Source organism: Paramisgurnus dabryanus, chromosome 16 (genome assembly GCF_030506205.2).
Source record: "Paramisgurnus dabryanus chromosome 16, PD_genome_1.1, whole genome shotgun sequence".
NCBI classification, from domain to species: domain Eukaryota; kingdom Metazoa; phylum Chordata; class Actinopteri; order Cypriniformes; family Cobitidae; genus Paramisgurnus; species Paramisgurnus dabryanus.
Window position 1 is genome coordinate 5,436,319 of NC_133352.1, and position 14,179 is coordinate 5,450,497.

Below are 14,179 nucleotides of genomic sequence, written 5' to 3' on the forward strand. Positions count from 1 at the left end.
AACATCCTATTATATTATATAAAGTTAGATTAATAATACCATAATGCTTTCCTGATGTCATTATAAAATATAAACTTCTGTCCAAATCTAACTAGCCAATGAGAGTAGGCGTCATTAAGTCACGCCCACATGAGCACTGCTAAAAATGACTTTCTTACTTTTGCCTTGTGTTCAGTAGAAATATTTAAAAATTCCTAAATCAAGATGTATTTTCTCGATGAGCAAATGGCCTTAGACAATAAGTTTTTAGACAAAAATATCAAATTTAAGCAATTAAATTAAGTCGCAAATTCTGACTTAATTTGTCAGCACAGCTCACAAATGATGCAGTAGCAAACAGAAATGGAGAAAGAAAAGGGTCATCTGAAAGGAAAATTCATATACAAAACAATGGCTGATGGTTCTCTTGAACATGTAAACAGGCTGGTGTAACATACATTTGCAAGCATCTATATTTGTTCACACCCATGTTGATTAGAGTATTAAAAAACTGAAAATTGTTAAACCTTAGTATACTTAATAAAATGAACTATCCACTGACCTGGGTTGCACTGACATAGATTCTTATTTCCACCAGTGAACAGGCTAATACTGTTCTCAGATCAGCTTTAGCTGTGAAAGCACTCGTTCTGGTGTGTATTGATAAGGCCAAGTGTAATGGAAGAGATGGCTCCCATTGTTACATTTCTGACAGCAGCAGGTGGGAAGGTAGCTAAGAGGCCAACATGTCACTTCATTTTAGTTGTGCCAGGGAATAGCAGGGATTAAAAAATCATAACCAAATGTTAATTTATATTTTCAGAAATTCCTTAATAACTCATATAAATAAATAATAATATTAAGTGATTTGTGTTGTTTATACACTGTTAAAAAATTTAGGATCCTTATGGTTAATTTCCACATGTAAAGGCTTTTAAGAAATACTCCTCAAACTATTATTTCACACTAATTTGAGGGTTTAAAAATGGTTAGGGTTTGAGTTAAGGGTAGGTTGGGGTATCTTTTATTAAAACGTTGATCCAGGATCAACAAAAAATGTTGATCCAGCATCACATCTTACTTTGTGAAATCACGGCGACCATGCGGATGATACCCAGCTTTACATCTCGTCACATCCTAGCGAAACCCACCAGTTTGCTAAGCTAACAGACTGCATTAGTGATATTAGGGACTGGATGGCACATAACTTTCTTATGCTAAACTCCAATAAGACTGAGATACTTATTATTGAACCAAATCGCTCCAAACATAATATGTCAGATTACAAGTTGCCCATAGATGGCTGCACGGTGGTGTCATCTTCCACAGTCTAGAATTTAGACGTAATGTTCGACAGCAACCTATCTTTCGATAATCATATCTCCAACGTCTGCCGCACAGCATTCTTCTATCTTAGAAATATCTCAAAAATACGCCATATGCTGTCTGCATCAGATGCAGAGAAGCTTATCCATGCTTTTATGACCTCTAGAATAGACTTGTCACGACTCCTGGGTGATCTGTGGTGTGTATGTGTGCGTTTGTTTTTTACCGGTTGGTGACGGTTCCTCACGTGTGCACTTGCCCCTCCCGCTCGTTTCTGTAATCATTTGCCAGCTCTGTCTCGTTTCCTATCTCTATTTATGTTCCTCTGTTCGGTTTCTTGTCACGCGCTCATTGTCAAGGTTGATCATAGTCACGCGTCCAGTCCAGACAGTTGTTTGGTAGTTTTTGTCGCTCTTCTCTGCTCTTGTCTCAGATCCTGTCGCCGACATTTGGATGCTAGCATCAGCTCGGAATCCTCAGCCGGTGTGTGACTGTGTTGATGTCCTCATCTGAACTTTGTCCTTCTCCGGTGCAGCTGGGTTGCCTCGCCTTTAGGCAGTACACCAGCCTTTCCGGTTTTCTGAGGAGTTTCGTGCTGATTGTGTGGATTACCTCTCCGTCGGAATTCCTTCCTTCAGTAAGGATTATATCGCTGGACGCCGCGTGTGGTCTTCGTCATCTCCAGTGGACTGAGGATTATTGAGTTTTCTATTTTTTCTGTCTCTTCTTTTCTGAATAAACTTCCTTTCATTCGCATGAGACTCGACTCGGAGTTTTCCCTGACAAGACTATTGTAACTCGTTACTCGGGGGATGTCACGCAAATCAGGTAAACAAGCTACAGCTGGTTCAAAACGCCGCCGCAAGAGTGCTTACTCAATCTAAAAAGTATGACCACATAAGCCAATTCTGGCATCTTTACACTGGCTACCAGTTAAATATCGCATACAATTTAAAATATTACTAATCACCTACAAAGCCTTAAATGGCCTAATGCCCTCGTATATTATAGAATTACTATCAGAATACAATCCACCACGTAAACTGCAGTCACAAAATTCTGGTCATTTAATTATCCCTAGAACAGCAGCGTAACGAGCCAACACCGGGCCCCTAAGCAGGGTTATCAAGGCGGGCCCTTTACTACAGCACGTGATAACGCAATGTCCACAAGCAGGCTAAAATGAATAGAACAGGGCAGGATCATAGAGACATTAGATGACTGACAAAATCAGAAGTAGCCTAAGCGCACCACAACAAAAACATAACACTGGTGACAGCGCACCATAACATATGAAAAAACACTGCTGGTGACAGCACACTATAACATATTGCTACTCACTGCTATGACTACACACACATACACCTAGGTCTAAATACATGCTCACTCACTTACATTATAGGCTATAGTGTTACATTATAATCACATTATAATTTATAGCGGCATTTTCCGGGCTTCAGTTCTGGATGACATGATGCACACAGCAGCTCTAAACTTCAGACAAACACAGCTCAATCATTACATACGCAGGGTCGATCCATACCGTTTAAAATCATGTGTTTACTTACTGCTAGGGGTGTGACGGTCATTATATAACCGTGAGACCGACGGTTATAGTTGAACACCGTCATTAGAACCCTATAACCGCAAAAACCGTGTTATTAAAATATTTAAAAAAAAAAATTTATCATAAAGAATTTTTAAATACTAATTAAAAACAACTGTTAACAGTCTGTGTTACACGCCCCCTCACGTTCTCACGCAGTGAAAAATACAGAGCGGAGCAGACACTGACAACGCGCTGACATACAGGACAGACCAGGTTACTTTTCGGTTACTTTTGAGATTGAACATATTAAACAAAGTCTCGCCTTTCCAATCATCTCTTCCTTCTAGTTAATTTATAGCATCAAATAAACATGAATGACCATGAGAAGGAATGTTGTTTTAACCGCGGAAGGCGTCAGTACTCTCCGCTTTTCAAGTTCAAATCCTCCCATGCTAATCTACTAACTCTCTTGAATGCACATTCACTGCTAGTTGTCTTGCTGTTAATTTTAAAGAAACGTAGAGCAAGTAGCTAATCAGTGTCTAGTTTATTCAAACGCCGGGTGTGCACTGTGCAGCGCTTCTGCGGAGAGCGTTTGCTGCGCATGGCCATTGTGCTTTTACACCGGCTGCGTTTAATAACAATCTCAAGTTCACATAACTTTCTTTTAGCTGCATTTATGAGCAAAACCTCTTCAATACGCTTTTAATCCACATTGTTTTCGTGCTGTTCTGGCCCGTGTAATGACAGATATATAGACACAATTACAGACATAAAAAGCCCAATGCACAAATATGTTTCTCTGAAGATTATTAAGATAGATGATAGATAGAGGATTAATTTATGCTGGGCAGAGAGTGACAGCGCAGTCTTCTGGCAACAGTGTGTTTTTAAATATTTCATTGCTTTCTGTTAAATTGTTCAAAGTTATTACTGTTTAAAATACACTTGGCATCACATTCATGCTTTTATGGTAAAATGACACTTTCCCGTCAATCCACGAGCATTTAAACGAGCAAAACGCCCCCCACCGACGTCATCACCCATTCTGAAACCGGCACACCCCTACTTACTGCTGCACTTTGTCCTTTGCTTCAGGTGTCTGGTGTAGTATTTGGGTATTTAAAGCGTTATCGTTTCTTGTTTGTGCTAAAAAACCAAAAGATACAAACCAGCCGATTTCAAACGTGCACAGAAACTCTGGGCTGTGATTGGTTGGGCTCTAGCGCTAGCGGTGATTTCATTGGGCGATGGCTTGTTCGACTTTATGCGCTGCAAGAATTGACCCCCGGGGGTAACTCGTTACTCGGGGGATGTCACGCAAATCAGGTAAACAAGCTACAGCTGGTTCAAAACGCCGCCGCAAGAGTGCTTACTCAATCTAAAAAGTATGACCACATAAGCCAATTCTGGCATCTTTACACTGGCTACCAGTTAAATATCACATACAATTTAAAAAATTACTAATCACCTACAAAGCCTTAAATGGCCTAGCGCCCTCATATATTAAAGAACTACTATCAGAATACAATCCATCACGTAAACTGCGCTTACAAAATTCTGGTCACTTAATTATCCCTAGAATATCAAAAGTGTCTAAAGGTGGTAGATCCTTTTCCTACTTAGCCCCTAAGCTCTGGAATGATTTACCAAATAATGTTCGAGTATCAGACACAGGACATTGAGACAAACAGACCCAGTTCCTGCTGCTGTGAATGTCATCGCACCACTGATCTATTGGCTGTCCTTCAACGTGATGCCCAGCCGATGCGCGACCAACGTCCACCGGCTGAACCAGTTTAATCGCTTACCCGCTTCCTATCCTTACCGTGTCTATATATATATAAATATATATTAAATTCTCCCTAGGGTTTTTTGTCCTTCTAGGAGTTTTTCCCACCGGGTTTTCTCCTAAGGGGGTTTTTTAGTCCCAGGGAGAGTCAGCCAACTTTGGCTTAACCCTCTGGGGTCTAAGGGATTTTTAGGGCCCTTGGGAAGTTTTGACATGCACTGACATTTGTGCTTTTTTCAGTTGCTTAAAAACATATTAATGGCAAAAGTCTCATAACACTGTGTTCATCACAAACTGGGCTAAAATATCATATAATCAACATGTATGTACATGTTTGTATTTTTGAGAGAAAAATGTTTATGCGTGGTTTTTGAAAAAGCAAAATTTTTAAGTCACTGATATAACTCCACAAAACTCATTCTAAACATGTTTTCCCAAGACTTTCCAAACTGGATCTAGTAGTCTAGAGTTTTTTCTTCAAAATAATGTGAAAATCATATGGCCTACTTATTCACATAAAGCAAGATATTGATTTACAATTTCTAAGACACTTTTGCTTGGGAAAGGCTGTATGCGTGTAGGCGGGAAAGCTCCTGAATAATCAGTGATTGACAGCTGAGAGACAAAAGAGTTGAATAATGAGCCACATAATGAGCGTTGTGGGGATGTTCAACAGGAATGTAACTTTCTCTGTAGTAAAACCATGATAAGGTTTACTTTTCAATATAATGTAAATACACAAACACACACACACACACACACACACACACACACACATTATATATATTTATATATATTTATATTAATTTCACAAGTATAAGTTACCTTTTAAAAACCATAGTAGCTTAATCATGGTAAAGATACTGTTTGGCCATCTTAACATGAACACACTTCAACCCAGGGTTAGTGTTTGGTTGGCCAGCGATAGGTTTACTTTTGTGCAGTAAAAAGCTCAAAAGAACAACTGCCTATCGTTGTCTGGACTCTTATTTGTGTATTTGTAATCATTATAGTAGAAACACAACAAGGAACACGCGTGGTAAACTTATCAATGTTTGTTTACAGCCGCCACCATTACCTCACGTGTTGATCATGAAAGCAGTGAGTGATCCTGTGTTTAATAAACTTGCTGTGCGGAGATATGCGCTTAGAAGCAACTAAATAAGGATTGTACTGTTTGCAATCGCGTATTATATAAGAATACCAAAAAGCGCGTCGAGTTTCCGAGTGTTTGTGTATGTGCGTTCCAATCGCGTGAACTGTTTGACGGAAGAACAAAGAAAACACTCGCGTCTGGAGATACTGACACACATACGCAAGGAAATAAGGATTTATGTCATGTTTGGTGCAATCGGATGGAACAACAAGGAATGGAGAGACTGGATTGTGGATTGCGTATCCATTGACTGCAGGAGGCACGAGTCATGCATATGGATGTTTCTGCTCATTCACTTCAATGGCGCAGGGGTGTGGCGATCCGATCTCATTACAGATAATGAGGTAACTGGCGAAATACGGTACTTCTCCTCCTTCTCATACAGTTTACACCGAATGACAATATCTGTTTTCAATATCACTTATATCATTTAAAAGGAGACATTCCAAGCATTATGTAGACATTTATCTTTTGTTTCTACACCAAGTATTCGTTAAGTTACAGTTTATTTTTCTGACGCGTTTCTGAAAGGACTTCACTGAGGAAGAGAGAACAGAACGTGTATCATGTTTATTTTCTTAATTTTGCGAAAAGCACAACATTCTGTTTTTATTGGGAGTGGACAGAAAAAAACTAGACACTTTAACGTTTTAAATGATGTATAAATCATATCTGTATGTCAAAAATCAGCAGAGTAATTTAAGTCTCTTTGCGGAGTGATTGAAAAATAAAGAGTTTGCGGCGCCCGCGCCACCGTCGACCCCAGAGTGTTAACTTAGCACTTAACTGTATACGTTACATTATTAATATGCATGCTTATTTTAACCATTTTAACCTTAACCGCTATATTTTACTTCTTATACTATCTATTGATTTTCTGTGTTCTCCTCTACATCTTCTCATGTAAAGCTGCTTTGCAACAATTAACACTTGTGAAAAGCGCTATATGAATAAAATTGAATTGAATTGAATTGAAAAGCGCTATATAAATTAAATTGAATTGAATTGAAATTTAATCTTTTTTTTATTCAGGTTGAGTTTAGACCAAGAGCAGAGAAAGACACCCACCCCAGCTCCACTTTATATTACTTAAAGCGCCCAAGTCAGACAGTCACAGCCTAATACTGCGTTTACACCAGCCGCAGTAGAGGCAGCAAGCACGGGTGATTTACATGTTAAGTCAATTTAAATAAGCAATTACATGTGGATTATTATCCTGCGGCGTGGTACATACCGCGTGAATTAAGCATTGCAGCAGGAAACGCGCGAGTTGAAAATTTTTTAACTTCGGCAGATTTCCGTGCCGCGTTAACCATCAGGACCTTGCTGTAGTAGTTTATGTGATTACAGGAAGCGAGTGGAGTGGTGGACTGTCCGCGGAGTCGCAGAAGCCCCTCCCATGATGCGAATATCTGCGTGAATTTCTCAAATTGAATTGAATTGAAATTTAATCATTTTTTTATTCAGGTTGAGTTTAGACCAAGAGCAGAGAAAGACACCCACTCCAGCTCCACTTTATATTACTTAAAGCGCCCCAAGTCAGACAGTCACAGCCTAATACTGTGTTTACACCAGCCGGGGTAGAGGCAGCAAGCACGGGTGATTTACATGTTAAGTCAATGTAAATAAGCAATTACACGTGGATTATTATCCTGCGGCGTGGTACGTTCCGCGCGAATTGAGCATTGCCGCAGGAAACGGGCGAGTTGAAAAATCTAAACTTCGGCAGATTTCCGTGCCGCATTAACCATCAGGACCTTGCTGTAGTAGTGACGTGATTACAGGAAGCGAGTGGAGTGGTGGAGTCTCCGCAGAGTCGCAGAAGCCCCTCCCATGATGCGAATATCTGCATGAATTTCTCAAATGACTAGAATTTCATCCGCGGCTTTCACGAGTGAATGAAGCAAATGAACTCAAATGTTCAAGCATCCAACTTCGCGCGAATAGCGCGTTTTTGCCGCCCATACCGCGGCTGGTGAAAACGCAGCATAAAGTTTTTTTTTCATAATACCCTCAGAAGACGACAAAATACCTAACAGTACATAGAGTGTTTAAACACAAAGATGGCACAGACAGAAACCGCGGCTGGTGTAAACGCAGCATAAAGTTTTGTTCATAATACCCTCAGAAGACGACAAAATACCTAACAGTACATAGAGTGTTTAAACACAAAGATGGCACAGACAGAAAATGGCTTACATACTGTGAAGAGAACCATACTCTGTATTGTGTAGTGTGTTTAGCATTTGCCAAACCAACTGAAACCAGTCCCTTCATAAGTAGTGTAAGACTGTAACTGTAGTGGTGATAAATGACAAAGGAAAAGAAACATTAAATGTATTGAATCAAAGGCAAATGTGTAATTTGGAACTTGTCAAGTAGGAGGCAACCTGGGGAAAATAAGGACAGACACACAAGATCCCTTCCCCCACACTTGTTACAGATCAAGAAAGAGAAGCAGATCAAATGTGCTTGTGTCTTACTTATTTTAAAATATTAAGATTATCTTTTCAGGTAAGCCCCAATAACTATAAAATATGATGACTGAAAGAGTGAGCAAGTTTATGTTTGTTAGAGACGTGATGTTTTTGAGATGTTAAACTAAAGTACTAAAAAACTGGGTAACACTTTAGAATACTGTATCTTACTTACTGTATAACTAATAAGGAATTACTGCAGAATTAATTGTTAGTTCTTCATTAACACTCAAGTCACTACTATTAACTACTAAGAAATATGTGTTAACTAATCAGTAGGTCATAGCAGTTTTTAATTATGTTAAGTAACTATTAATTAATCAGTAACTAATCAATTTAGTCATTCCTCCTGAAGAACTACGATTAAGTAACTACTAATTCCGCTTCAGGAGGAATAACTATTAAGTAACTATTAATAAACTGTGATGCTCAGTATCCGGTTATGGCCTGTCTTCTTCTTTACTACTATTGTTAGTTGATTTACTTAGATGTATGCCTACTATACTGATTACATTCAGGTTAAAGTTTGAGCGCACACAGGTAATATCTGTGAGTTTTGTAATATCTCCCACTTTGTAAGAGAGATGGGACTGGGGGTTTCCAACTGTCAGCGGAGAGGTGCATCGCTATCGCATTTTAACAATGCGCTGTCGACCCTTAAACCAAACACTGTAGATACCACATTAATGAACTGTAAAAGTACAAGAAAGTTGCTTTTTTTGGTGGGGGAGGGGTTGTCTAAGGCTTAGTTGTTTAAGATAAAATAAAACTGGAGAACTGTATCACTTTCTGTAAAATGTAACATCTTTGATTCTCCAATAAAAAAAAGAAAGAAAGAAAGTTGCGTATATTTTTTGTGTGTGTTTTTAATCAAGATATTTCACATCACTATTATAAAGTGATGACAAATGAATTCTGTATTCAAGGCAATGATCAAAGAATTACCACATCATTCTCAAAGAATTACCTTGAACCCATTGATAATTAATAAAGAATTACCACATCATTATCAAGTAATTACTAAGAACCTGGAACAGTATTCTAAAGTGAAAACAATGGGAACTACCACATAATTCTCAAATAATTACTTTATTAATGAACCCATTTGCGCCTGATTCTGCGCGCCGAAACATTACATCTAATGCTGGTGCATGCAGCATCAGGCGCAAATGGGTTAATAGTGGGTTTGAAGTAATTCTTTGAGAATTATGTGGTAATTCTTTATTGTCAATGGGTTCCCATTGTTTTCACTTTAGAATACTGTTCCAGGTTCTTAGTAATTCCTTGATAATGATGTGGTAATTCTACATTAATTATCAATGGGTTCAAAGTAATTATTTGATCGTTGCCTTAAAGAGTAACTAAACCCTAAACCAACTTTTTTTTAGTTAATGATCTGAAAGAATGATGCTTTATTAGTGCTGTTCATTGATTTTAGTAAGTTTTTTGACATTTGGATATAAAGTGTTTCAATACTACAATATGGTGTAAAAACGTCTGAGTGCTGCCCTCTTCAGGTTGAACGGTGGCTACTGCAGTTGAATTTTTCTATTGGATGTTGGGTCCAAAAAAGAACTCGTGACGTAAGCAGGTTCAAGCTCACCACGCCCTTGTTACGATTTCACCACACACTTGGTACGAGCTTAGTTCATCCCCTCTTTCTCCGTTGGGATCTGCCTACTTTTCTTGCATTTTTCAAATATTGCAATGGGTGGAGTCAGGCTCTGACCGGGGGTTTAGTTACGCTTTAAATACAGAATTCTTTGTCATCACTTTATAATAGTGATGTGAAATATCTTGAGTAAAAACAGACACACAAAATATATATATATATAAGGCCATAAACATACCTGAGGTATTGGCAGGTCATGGCTCCATCTAAGTAAATCAACTAACATTAGTAGTGAAGAAGACAGGCCATAACCGGATACTGAGCATCACAGTTCATTAATAGTTACTTAATAGTTATTCCTCCTGAAGCGAAATTAGTAGTTACTTAATCGTAGTTCTTCAGGAGGCATGACTGAATTTATTAGTTACTGATTACTTAATAGTTACTTAACATAATTAAAAAAGGCTATGACATACTGATTAATTAACACATATTCCTTAGTAGTTAATAGTAGTGACTTGAGTGTTAATGAAGAACTAACAATTAATTCTGCAGTAATTCCTTATTAGTTATACAGTAAGTAAGATACAGTATTCTAAAGTGTTACCAAAAACGGTTTCTATGCTTTTGTGTTAATGGATTAAGTGAGACTTCTGGACCAATTCTCTAATCAATCTTTATGTGTCTTACCATACTTTTGTTAAACTATATATATGAAAATGATATAAAAGTGAGAATGTTACTATTTGCGAGGCCTGTGTTGGATGTTTGCACATTATGCAGATATTTTCATCCGTATATAGTATATTTGTTTTGTTATATATTTATTGGGCAAATTTCACACATATACTTTATACTTTTCATAAAGTATTGTGAGGCATTTTAAAGACTGGGTATAAAACATGTGATGTTCTGTGTTTAGGTCTATTTTATTGGTTGTTTATTTTGTCTGATGAAGTGAAAAGAACAATGTTCCAATATCATCAGATATTCCACTTTGAAATACATGTATTTAATTAAACACACTTGTTACAGATCAAGAAAAGGAAGCAGATCAAATGTGCTTGTGTCTTACTTATTTTAAAATATTAAAAGGATTCTTTTCAGAGGATTACATAACCATATATCAGTCAAAGAGTTGAGGAGCATGGAAAAAGCAACATGCACAGAGGTTGTGCTGAGGCATATTTTTTTTCTAAATGAGATATAGCCTGCAACATGGTCCCCAAATTGTCACTCACAGAGATCAAGTGAGGAAGAGAGGACAGGTGTTAAAAATAGTAGTATATGTGGTGAAGTTCATATGAAAGAGAGGACTGAACTACAGAGGACAGCAATCTGAGGCAGCGTACACTCTAGATGACCACAACATTGACCACGGCAACTTCCTAGAGGTCATCATTCTTCTAGGGAAATATGGTGTATGTTTGAAGGAACATCTCACTGAGTGCATAGAAAAAAGTAAAAAGATGCACCAGTTACAGGCTAGGGGTCGCAGTGCTGCTGTAACATTTTTATCCCAGACCACTGTCATTTCTACAGTGAAGTGGCTAATTCAGGAGACCATTTCAAAAGAGTTCGCTGAAAGTGTGATATTCTCTGTGCAGATAGATACAACCCAAGACATTACGTCCCTTGAGCAATGGTCTGTAATTCTGAGATATGTTACAGATGCAATTCAGGAAAGGCTTCTTGCAGTGGTTAAGTGTGAGGCATCCACTGGCCAATATTTTGTCCAGATGATGACAGATGTGATGGAATGTTTTAATTAGGATATCAGTAACTGTGTCAGTAATGCTACAGATGGGGCATCGAACATGCAAGGCCAGTACATAAGCTTCTCCACACTCCTGTCATCCAAAGCCACAAACCAGGTACATGTTTGGTGCTATGTATATGTGATGAACCTAGTTCTGGCTGACACAACTGAAGTGGCCATATCCAGTGGGCATTCCTGTGTTCGTTTGTGAATCGTATCAAAGAATGAATGTGTGGGAACCAAGAAGCCAGGATACTCGACACAGACGTCTCTCTACAATTGTGGAGAGACAAGGTAGTGGGCCAAAGATGTAGCCTTGAAGAGGATCGTTGGGTCATTTGACCCAGCTTTGAACATTGAAGTCCTCATGACACTAAGCGTCTTTCAAGGTCAGGCCAATTTAAAAACTGCAGTGCGTGTCAAAGCTAGGGAGTTCTTAAAGGCGCTGATAAGGTGACACAGTGTTAACTGCTTAGCTTTCCTACAGATATTTGAGGTCCCAACACCCCTGTCAACAGACCTACAATTAAGTGGACTAGATATCTTAACTGCACACAGGATGGTTATGGCAACTTAAGATGCCATGAAGAACATAGCAAGAGATTTTAAATCAGTAAAGCAAGCTGCTGATGCCTTTGTCCAGTGGGCAAATGCACAACTTATGATGGAAGAGGAATGTGAGCTTGAATTGGAGGCAGAACTTCCACAGAAAAGGAAGAGGAAAAGGAAGATGATGGCTGGTGAAATGACAACAAATGATGAGACTCTCTCAGATGCAAACAGAGCCTATGAAGTTGAGGTCCATAACCAGGTTATGGGTACAATCAAGAGAGCATCCACAGGCGTTTTCTGACCCATGCTACACCTTATGCCAACACAGAGAAAGACATCCTCGAGTCCCTTGAAAATGACTTGGTCATAGACTGTTGAAGAAACTCCTTATCCCCAACATTGAGTAAAATGCCATTTCTGGATTGTTTTTTAGGTGAGTATTTAACCTCAATTTCTATGTGTAGCTCCACTTACATACATTTGTAATCAATCTTTTCTTACGGGCGTCTTTCCGTCTAAAATGAAAACGGCCAAGGTAGTACCCATTTTTAAAAGTGGAGATAAACATCAATTTACAAACTATAGGCCAATTTCACTACTTTCACAATTTTCCAAAATTTTAGAAAAGTTATATGTTACAAGACCTGATGATTATCTCAATAAATTTAACCTTATTTCAGATTATCAATTTGGTTTCAGGGCAAATAGAGCAACCTCAATGGCAGTCATTGAACTGGTTGAGGAGATATCTACAGCGTTTGACAATGGAGAGTACACTGTCGGTGTCTTTATTGATTTGAGCAAGGCATTTGATACCATTGATCACAATCACCTGTTGGCTAAAGTAGAATGATATGGCATAAGAGGCATTGCCCATGATTGGTTGAGAGATTATCTTACTGGCAGAGATCAATATGTGCATATTAACAACTTTGACTCTGAAAGAACAAACATAACACATGGAGTGCCACAGGGCTCTATATTGGGGCCAAAGCTGTTCATAATGAACATAAATGATATTCCGAAGGTATTAACAAAGTTCAATTGTATCTTGTTGATACTAGTCTCTATTGCTCTGGACAAAATTTAGATTTTCTTTTGAAGATTGTGGAAAAAGAGCTCTCCAAATTAAAAACTTGGTTTGACTATAACAAACTATCAATGAATTTGAATAAAACTAAATATATTGTTTTTGGAAATAGAAAAATTGAGGAACCAATCAAAATGAAAATTAATTATATAGAAATTGAGAAAGTGTGTAATACAAAATTTTGGGGTATTTATGTTGATGATTAACTTATTTGGAAATTACACATAAATTATTTAAAGATAAAAATATCTAAAATTATTGGTATAATGTGTAAAATTAAATCATTGATAAATCAAAATTATATTGCAGAAGAAGGCTATTAGAATTGTTTATAGGGTTGATTATAACGCCCCAACTAGCCCATTGTATATTAAACTAAATGCATTGAAATTACAGGATTTGGTTGATCTAAGCACACCTGTAATGATGTATAAGGTCCACAATCTTAAGCTCCCAGTCTTTATTCAGGAGAGGTTTAAGCCAAGAGAGACTCGATATAATTTGAGAGGAATCAAGGCCTATCAAACAAATAAAGTTAGGACCAATTCTAAAGCGAGGTGTTTCTCAGTTAGAGGAGTCAATCTATGGAATAGCCTGGATGACAAAATAAAATAATCTATATCAATAAAGGTGTTTAAAAAAAATTAAAATTAAAAGTGATTGGTAGTTATATCGCATTAGAATGATATTGTTTGGTTCAAAACTAGTAGAAGGCCGGTGTATTATGTAATGATACACGGCAGTATTAGGGTAATGGACTGTTTAGAGGATAATAGATAATGTGATCTGGTAATGTTATTAGTAATGGCTTATATTTGAAAAATATTTTTTATTAATATGTTATCTGTATGAGCTGTTCATATATAGGTGGTAATATTCTCATATCT